The sequence below is a fragment of the Euprymna scolopes genome, chromosome 4 (genome assembly GCF_053919585.1).
Source record: "Euprymna scolopes isolate OS-2025 chromosome 4, ASM5391958v1, whole genome shotgun sequence".
In the NCBI taxonomy this organism is placed as follows: Eukaryota; Metazoa; Mollusca; class Cephalopoda; order Sepiida; family Sepiolidae; genus Euprymna; species Euprymna scolopes.
The window spans coordinates 164,014,300-164,023,784 of record NC_136485.1 but is presented as its reverse complement, the minus strand read 5'-3'; the positions used below and the strand labels follow the sequence as shown (position 1 = coordinate 164,023,784).

The window sequence follows — 9,485 nt, the reverse complement described above, 5'->3', positions numbered from 1 at the left end:
ACCGAATAATTGAGTGCATATATTGTACACGTCATAATATAAGATTAAAAGTCGGAATTTTAAACTGCGCAGTTGGCGGCTGCACTTTATATAGCTACAAGAACGAGATTTATTAGATACACACTCGCTTGCCTTTTGATTTAAACTTATATATTACAATATTATACACACATACACACACAGACATACATCTCTCTCTTTCGCTCTCTCCTTCTCTCTCTCTCTCTATATATATATATATATAACTTGAGACATATTGAGAGAGCTTAATTGCCATGTATATTTTTATAACTTACCACTATTATATATATATATATATATTTATATATATATATATATATATATGTATATATATATATATATATTTCTTGGCCTCCGGGCCAAGATCAAAGTGTAGTATCTGTTCCGACAGATACTGCACTTAAGATAATTTGTACCAGTCAATGGAGGGGAAACCCTCTATACTGGGAACCGCCTGGGTAATACCTAGGAGGTCCACCCTCCCAGGCCTTGCCACCGGGCTTTCCGGTGGGGCAAGTTTATTGCTTGCTGCCTGAGGCGCCCCGACCGGGGAATGCCGACGGGGTTACTCAGGCAATTTTTAAAATTGCAGGAGTGCCCCTCCTTTAGGGGAGCCTGCGGGGTTCCCACTTTCCGGCCTTGTGCCACATAATGCTGATGTGGGCAGCATTTAAATAAAAACCCTCTATACTGGGACAATTATTATTTTTGGTAACCAGAGTGACCCCTTTTTGCCTACTTTAAGGGGAGCTGGTTTTTACCTCACATTAAAAACGGCCTTGTGCCTAATTTGCTCAGTGGGGGAGCAAATAAACACCATCTGTTCCGGCAGATACTGCAAGCTATGACTAGCTATGACTAGCTATGACTAGCAAAGACTAGATGTGGGGGCAACCCCACATGTCTGACCTTTAACCAGCTCCCATTTCCCACCTCTTGGGAGCTGGTCCCCTTTTTCCCTTCCCCCTCCCTTCACTCCTCACATTAAAAATCGGCCTTGTGCCTAATTTGCTCGGTGGGGGAGCAAATAAATACCATCTGTTCCGGCAGATACTGCAAGCTATGACTAGCTAGAACTAGCTATTACTAGCAAAGACCAGATGTGGGGGCAACCCCACATGCCTGACCTTTAACCAGCTCCCATTTCCCACCTCTCGGGAGCTGGTCCCCTTTTTCCCTTCCCCCTCCCTTCACTCCTCACATTAAAAATTGGCCTTGTGCCTAATTTGCTTGGTGGGGGAGCAAATAAATACCATCTGTTCCGGCAGATACTGCAAGCTATGACTAGCTATGACTAGCTATGACTAGCAAAGACCAGATGTGGGGGCAACCCCACGTGCCTGACCATTAACCAGCTCCCATTTCCACCTCTCGGGAGCTGGTCCCCTTTTTCCCTTCCCCCTCCCTTCACTCCTCACATTAAAAATCGGCCTTGTGCCTAATTTGCTCGGTGGGGGAGCAAATAAATACAATCTGTTCCGGCAGATACTGCAAGCTATGACTAGCTATGACTAGCAAAGACCAGATGTGGGGGCAACCCCACATGCCTGACCTTTAACCAGCTCCCATTACCCACCTCTCGGGAGCTGGTCCCCTTTTTCCCTTCCCCCTCCCTTCACTCCTCACATAAAAAATTGGCCTTGTGCCTAATTTGCTCGTTGGGGGAGCAAATAAATACCATCTGTTCTTCAGATGCTGCACTTCTATTTCTTGTTCTCTTTCGGTGGAGGAGAAATCCTGCACGACTGAGACAATTTTTATTTTTGTACCTTTTCTCCACGTTAAAAAACGACCCTGGTGTCTAACTCTGCCCCGTGGGGAGGCATAGTAAATAGGTACTATATATATATATATATATATATATATATATATATATATATATATATATATGAGAGCAAACAGTTAATAAAACATGTTAAAAACACTTTGAAAAAGAGTTAAAACATATTTAACCTGAAAAGGAAACACTTGATAAGTGGATAGTTCTTAATCCGCGGAGTTTCCTTCTCATCGGAGGGTAGGAATTAGCAAAATGAGGGATCTGATTTTGCATAGAAAAGTATTTGATGAAACTACAAGTAAGTTCAAGATCTTACTTGATAACAAAAAGCGAAGCAGAGGAAATATGGTGAAGAAAAAGTGATTACACGTGAATGGATAGTCTGGTGGAAGGTAAATAATCCAATGACGGTAAAATCCAAAAATATAACTCCAAGAAAGTTAATTGAGTTTCCATTTGCACAAGTAAAACACAAGGAAATCACGTAATTGGAAGATGGTCCAAAATAATCCAAAAGGCCGAAATCCATGGAATAATTCACACATATGTGCAAAGAAAAGAAAAGGGGGAAATTCCAATAATATTATTAAAAAAAAATAAGATATGATTTTCACACGACTGCCGAGACATAATAAGAAAGATCAGGGAGAGAGAAGGAGGAAAAAAATTAAATGGTGATAGAATTTAATATAAGATAGAAAAGCAACTGTAAAAATGACACAGACAAAAAGGATGTTAAAAGGCGTGAAAAACATATACGGTAAAAATAGGTTAACTGAAATGTACAGGTTATTACTTAAGAAAATGTCAGCAAGAGTTTCTAAAAGACACTAAATCGAAAAAATAAATAAATTAATAAATAAATTAAATAATAAATAAATAAATAAATAATAAAATATAACAACAAAAAATAAAATAAAAATTAAGGGGAGAGGATGCCCGGTAGCTGCAAATCTAGGATAAAGCAAGTAAGTATGTAAGTAAATGCATATACTAAAATATAAGTAAATATACATGCAGGATATAGGTGTGTGGGTAGGTAGTAATATTTAAGGACTGAGACGGACATTGCAGATAAAAAACCGGCCAAACAAAGAAAAAATAAAGAAGTAAAATAAAGGATTATTAAGTTTATAAAGTATTAAGAAAGCATGTAGAAAAAAACGATAAAGTTAAAGAAGAATTATATGAAACGTTAAGGTAATAACTTTGTAATTTCAAAATTACCATAATTAAATTGTGATTTATGTTTACGGAAAGAGATCAGTTCGTTTTTAGAATTTATTATATTGTTACTTTGAGGGGAATAATTATAATTATAGCTTCGGTTGTGCAGAGGCGACATGACTTAGAGCCTGTAGTATAAGACTTACCTTTTTTTATAATAGTCAATTTGATTGAGAAGGGGGTATTGTAAGAGTTACGTTTTTAAATTAAAGTGGTTAGAGAAGTTCCTTGGTTATTATTGGAATTATGGTTGTTAAAAGCAGAAATGCGGTTTCATATTCTTTTCTTGATTAATGTTGAAGTAGCGCCGATATATGTATGTACTTTATTAAAAGCTCGATGTCTGATATTAATATTAATTTGCTGATTTGTATGAGTTAAATAGTTTGAATTTTGTTCATTCTGTTCAACAAATTGTGGGACCATGATTGTATGAGGACTATTTTGGAGGGGATAATGAGCGTTGTTAGTGTTAGGATGGCTGTTAGGAGAAATATTATTATTATTATTATTATTATTATTATTATTATTATTATTATTATTATTATTATTATTATTGCTAGCTGTTGATGGAGGGGCTGCTCGAGTTGTATATTGGATTAGTAACTATATCCGATGTGGTATGGGAAGAAGGATAACTTGAAGATGAAATATTAGTGTCTGTTATGGGCGGAATACGTGGGAGCTCAGTAATTGTGCATGAATATATAACATCTTTATGGATGCAATCATTATTGAGTGGGCAGATATGTTTGTTATTATAATTACAGTTAGTCTTTAGTTTAATTGGGAAAGGAATTTTTTGGGCTGATTTAATTTTTTGGTTATTAAATGTTAAGATTCTTCGTGCTAAATTAGGCATTGCTAAATAAGAGATTCTGATTGAGTTTTTATTGAAAATAGAACTATATCTGTGTGTGTAATTGAAAGAGTGTTATACAATGTTGAAGAATTCCTTAGCTACCAACGTAATAGATGCACTGAAACTAAAGCTGCTTTCACAACCGCCAGCAACCACTGTAAAAGAGTAATAAAAAATGCAAGAGAACTATATGCGCAATCCGTTAAGTCAAAAGTAGCTGAGCAGCGGCTTGGTTCCCACCAGTTCTGGCAAATAGCAAATAGGATCCTGAACAGAAACGTGCGTTCTATCCCAACCATTATCAATGGACCAGAGGTAATCTCGACAGCATCCGACAAGGCAAAACTATTTGCCAAATCTTTTCGGCAAATTCTACCCTGTGTGACGAAGGCCATCAACTCCCCATATTCCCTCCAATAAAAGACAACACGCTATGCAACATACACATATCTGTGCGTGAGGTCGCCAAGCTAATCAAGAACCTTGACTCCAGTAAAGCAACTGGCCCGACGGTATTCCAATTATAGTGTTAAAAAAATTACAACCAGAACTGCTCTCGACATATCAAATGCCTTCGATAAGGTTTGGCAATAAGGCCTACTACACAAGATTTCCAGCTGCGGTATAACTGGAAATGTTTTCTCTATCATTAAGTCATTTCTCTCAGATAGGCTCATAAGAGTAGTGGTTGCTAGGCAGCAATCAGAGGCCCACAGTATTAATGCTGGAGTCCCTCAAGGGTCCATACTGGACCCAACTCTCTTCCTGATCTTCATAAATGATCTCCCAAAACACATACTAAAATCTTTCGTTGACATCTATGCTGATGACACTACCATCTATGGTAACACATCAAAGGCTGTAAATGATGATGTTCTCTCTGATTCACTCTCCTCTGATCTTGAACGCGTGGTACAGTGGGGAAAGAGGTGGCTGGTTACCTTTAATACATCTAAGACCAAGCTCCTATCTCTACATCATAAGCGCTCTGATCCCCATCTGGCATCAATTGAAATGGATGGCTCTCGTTTAAGGGAGGCCCCAGGCTTTGATAAGCTCCTGGGTTTGACCTTTACACCTGATCTGAAATGGAACACATACATCAAGTTTCTGTCCAAGGTTGCTGGGAAAATTGTGGGATCCTTCTACCGCTCCAGAAAATATCTCACTAATGAGGCAATTCTCTATCTATATAAGAGCCAAGTACGTACAAAGATTGAGTACTGCTGCCACATCTGGGTGAGGGCTACTAAAAACATTCTATCTCTCCTTGACAGAGTACAAAATAGACTCCGTGGCTTCGTGGGGGATGCCCTTTTATCTACCCTCCAACCTCTTTCCCACAGAAGAGACGTAGCGAGCCTGTCATTGTTCTATCGTTATTTCCATGGCAGGTGCTCGTCTGAGCTCCATTCTCTGGTCCCCCCTCGCCAACTTTTTTCAAAAAAACACCCGATTAGCTGAAACCACCGTCAATAATTTTCCCCACTCCCTATCTGTGCCTAAATCAAAACGTAGATACTATGAACAAAGCTTCTTTCTTAGAACTGCACGCCTGTGGAACTCTGTTCCGCTTGCTTTTTTCCGTCCCGACTTGAACCAGGATGTCTTCAAGTCCAACACAAACAAATTCCGGATAAACCGCCCATCTAAGTAATGACACCTCACAATTTCTCCAATACTATTGCTACACTATCCCTTTGATTACTGAACACACAATAACCCTTATCCCTGAGTGGCCATTGCGCCTTGATAAGTGGTGAACTCCATGTAAAAAAAAGAAGGTATATTAGTTTTTATATTTACGCTAAATGGAAAATTAAACCAAATATTTTTTCTTTCTCCTGATGCGACTTGGTGGGTTTGATGTATTGCGATTAGTATTTTGGTTTGAATTATATGTGTATACTGGTTCATTGTTATTGATAGCAGCAAGTCTTGTTATTTGAACTGGTTTCTTACGAGTCATATTCTGTGTGATTACAGATTCAAGGCGGCCTGCAGGAGGAGCATAATGGTTGTATTTAATATTTTCCTTGTGTCCTGAGTTCATTAAGGCATTATTGAAGAAAGTAGCATTTTGATTAAATTTTTTTTTATCAGCAGAAAGAGCAGAAATTCTTCTAGAGACGGATGGTACAATAGATTTTATAATTGAATTTGGGTGGTTAGAAGATTTATGGACGTATAAAAGCGTAAGGTTAGGTTTATGATAGGGTCTATGAGTTTCGGTGTTAAGATTAAGTGTAACATCTAGAAAATTTGAAGTTTTTTTTTGGTTCGATAATTAAAAAAAGGCCAAAGTTATTAAAGAAGTTATGTAATTTTTTAATTGTCTTGTTGTACTCTCTTAGCCTGGCTTTTGTAGTGAATAAGTTTGGATTTGAGAACAATAGTAAATTAATATCAAATAATTTTGGGTTTGAGATTAATAGTGAATTTATAGTAGATGGGTCTGGAATTGGTAAAATAGTAAATAAATAGCCAAATAGTATTGCGTTTCAGATTAATAGTGAATTAATAGTAAATAAGTTTGGATTTGAGAACCATAACAAATTAATATCAAATAATTTTGGGTTTGAGATTAATACTGTATTAATAGCAAATAAGTTTGGAGTTGAAAAAATACTGAATTAAAAACAAATAATTTTTGTTTGAGATTAAAAGTGAATTAATAGTAAATAAGTTGGAGTTGAGAAAATAGTAAATAAATAGCAAATAATATTGGGTTTGAGATAAATTGTGAATTATTAGTAAGCAAGTTTGGATTTGAGAACAATAGAAAGTTAATCGCAAATAATTTTGGGTTGAGGATTAATAGTGAATTAATAGCAAATCAGTTTGGAGTTGAAAAAATACTGAATTAATAGCAAATAATTTTGGTTTGAGATAAACGTAAATAAGTTGGAGTTGAGAAAATAGTAAATAAATAGCAAATAATATTGGGTTTGAGATAAATTGTGAATTATTAGTAAGCAAGTTTGGATTTGAGAACAATAGAAAGTTAATCGCAAATAATTTTGGGTTGAGGATTAATAGTGAATTAATAGCAAATCAGTTTGGAGTTGAAAAAATACTGAATTAATAGCAAATAATTTTGGTTTGAGATAAACGTAAATAAGTTGGAGTTGAGAAAATAGTAAATAAATAGCAAATAATATTGGGTTTGAGATAAATTGTGAATTATTAGTAAGCAAGTTTGGATTTGAGAACAATAGAAAGTTAATCGCAAATAATTTTGGGTTGAGGATTAATAGTGAATTAATAGCAAATCAGTTTGGAGTTGAAAAAATACTGAATTAATAGCAAATAATTTTGGTTTGAGATAAACGTAAATAAGTTGGAGTTGAGAAAATAGTAAATAAATAGCAAATAATATTGGGTTTGAGATAAATTGTGAATTATTAGTAAGCAAGTTTGGATTTGAGAACAATAGAAAGTTAATCGCAAATAATTTTGGGTTGAGGATTAATAGTGAATTAATAGCAAATCAGTTTGGAGTTGAAAAAATACTGAATTAATAGCAAATAATTTTGGTTTGAGATAAACGTAAATAAGTTGGAGTTGAGAAAATAGTAAATAAATAGCAATAATTTTGGGTTTGAGATTAATAGTGAATGGATCCATCCATCAATCTATCTATCTATCTATCTATCTATCTATCTAACTAACTATCTATCTATCTATCTATCTATATAACTAACTATCTATCTATCTATCTATCTATCTATAAAAGTGAAAAGGTTTGTCTGTGTCTGTGTACATGCCTGTGCACATGTTCTTACCAAATAACTCTGTTAATGTTCGTTCCAGACACTCGAGATTTGACATAAGGGATATTAAGATATGAGGAAATGTTTTTAATCTGATTTCGACAGAAATTTGGCTTTCAACTAGCCAAACTTAAACGGTATGATTTTTGAAAACTCTACCAAACTCCTCCGTCAATTCTGGGTCTAAACACTTAAAATTTTAAATGTAGGTTACTTTGGCATGGATCAAACTTTTTAAGTTGATAAGAGCCCCCGATAATAAATGTTAACGGGTGAAATTTTAAAAAAATGCTCTGTGCTATCTCTACCAAATAACCCTGCCAATTTCTGGTCTAAACATTTGAAATTTTACATAAAAGGTGCTTACAGATAAGGCAATCTTGTTAATCCGTTTGGGTCGGAAATTTGAGCTTCCAAGGGGTCAAATTTCCAAAAAATTTACCATTGCGGTGTCTAGCAAACTACTTAGCCAATTTTGTGTCTAAACATTTGAAATTTATACATAACAATTATTCAGACATTTGGCAAGCATTTTAATCAGTTTGAGTGCGAGAATTTTGCTGCTGAAGTACAAAGTTGAAAGAGTTGACCTTTGAAGATCCTACCAAATTCCTCTGCCAATTTTGGGTCAAAACACTTGAAATTGAAAATGTAGGTTACTTTAATATGGTTAAAACGTTGTGTTTTGATTTGAGACCATACTATAAATGTTAAGGGGTCAAAATATCGGTCAAATGTAAAATAAATTGACTTCTGCGGTCTCTACGAAATTACTCAGACAAATTTTGGTCTAAACATTTGAAATCTTACATAAGGTGTATTCACACGTAGGGCAAGTTTGGAACAGTACATAGAGCCCGAGCAAAGCTGTGCAGAAATGCAAGTAGTAAATGAGCTTGGTGTTGAGAGAAATAATAAATTAATAGCAAATAATTTTGGGTTTGAGATTAATAGTGAATTAATAGTAAATAAGTGTTGTAGTTGAGAAAAATGGTAAATTAGGAGCAAATAATTTTGTGTTTGAGATTAATAATGAATTAATAAAAAATAGGTTTTGAGTTGAAAGCAATAGTAATTTAATAGCAAATAATTTTGTGTTTGAGATCAATAGTTAATTATTATTAAATAAGTGTGGACTTGAGAACAATAGTAAATTAATAGCAAATAATTTGCGGTTTGAGATCAGTAGTGAATAAATAGTAAATAAGTTCGGATTTAAAAATAAAAGTAAATTAGTAGAAAATGTGGGGTTGAGATTAATAGTGGATTAATCCATCTATTATATCTATTAAAGTAATATTTCTGTGTGTATGTGTGTGTGTGTACACTTCCCTAGCAATCGACTCTGATAATTTTTAAGCTAAATACTGAGATTTGACAAAAGCGCTATTAAGATTTGGGAAAATATTTTAATCGCTTTTTGGCCAGAAATTCGACTGTCCAGGGGTCAACGTTCAACGAGTTGATCTTTGAAAACTTTATCAATCTCCTTCGCCAATTTTTGGTCTAAAGACTATAAATTTTAAAAGTAGGTCACCTTTACATAAGTACAAACATATATATAGACTGCTAGTATTTTTTATAAAAATGCATTTGTTCGCTATTTTTGTATAAGCGTTAAATTTCCGCATGCCATTAATGCTGACGATAGGAAGATGTCTGTAACGATGCAATCAAGGCGAGAAGCGACCCATGCCAACAAGTTACAGCCGACGGCATCTCGACCCATTGTGTTGATGTTTTCAACATGTGGCTATCGTTAGAAATTGTTGGATATCTTTTAATCAACCAGGGAAGCTGGTTGCTTTCCCAGGACGTTCAT

At 35.1% G+C, this 9,485-nt stretch overlaps 1 pseudogene; it reads left to right on the top strand.

Moving 5' to 3' along the window:
* The first annotated feature begins 359 nt into the window (after nucleotides 1-359).
* Nucleotides 360-504, top strand: LOC145275150 (U2 spliceosomal RNA; annotated as a pseudogene).
* The last annotated feature ends 8,981 nt before the right edge of the window (nucleotides 505-9,485 follow it).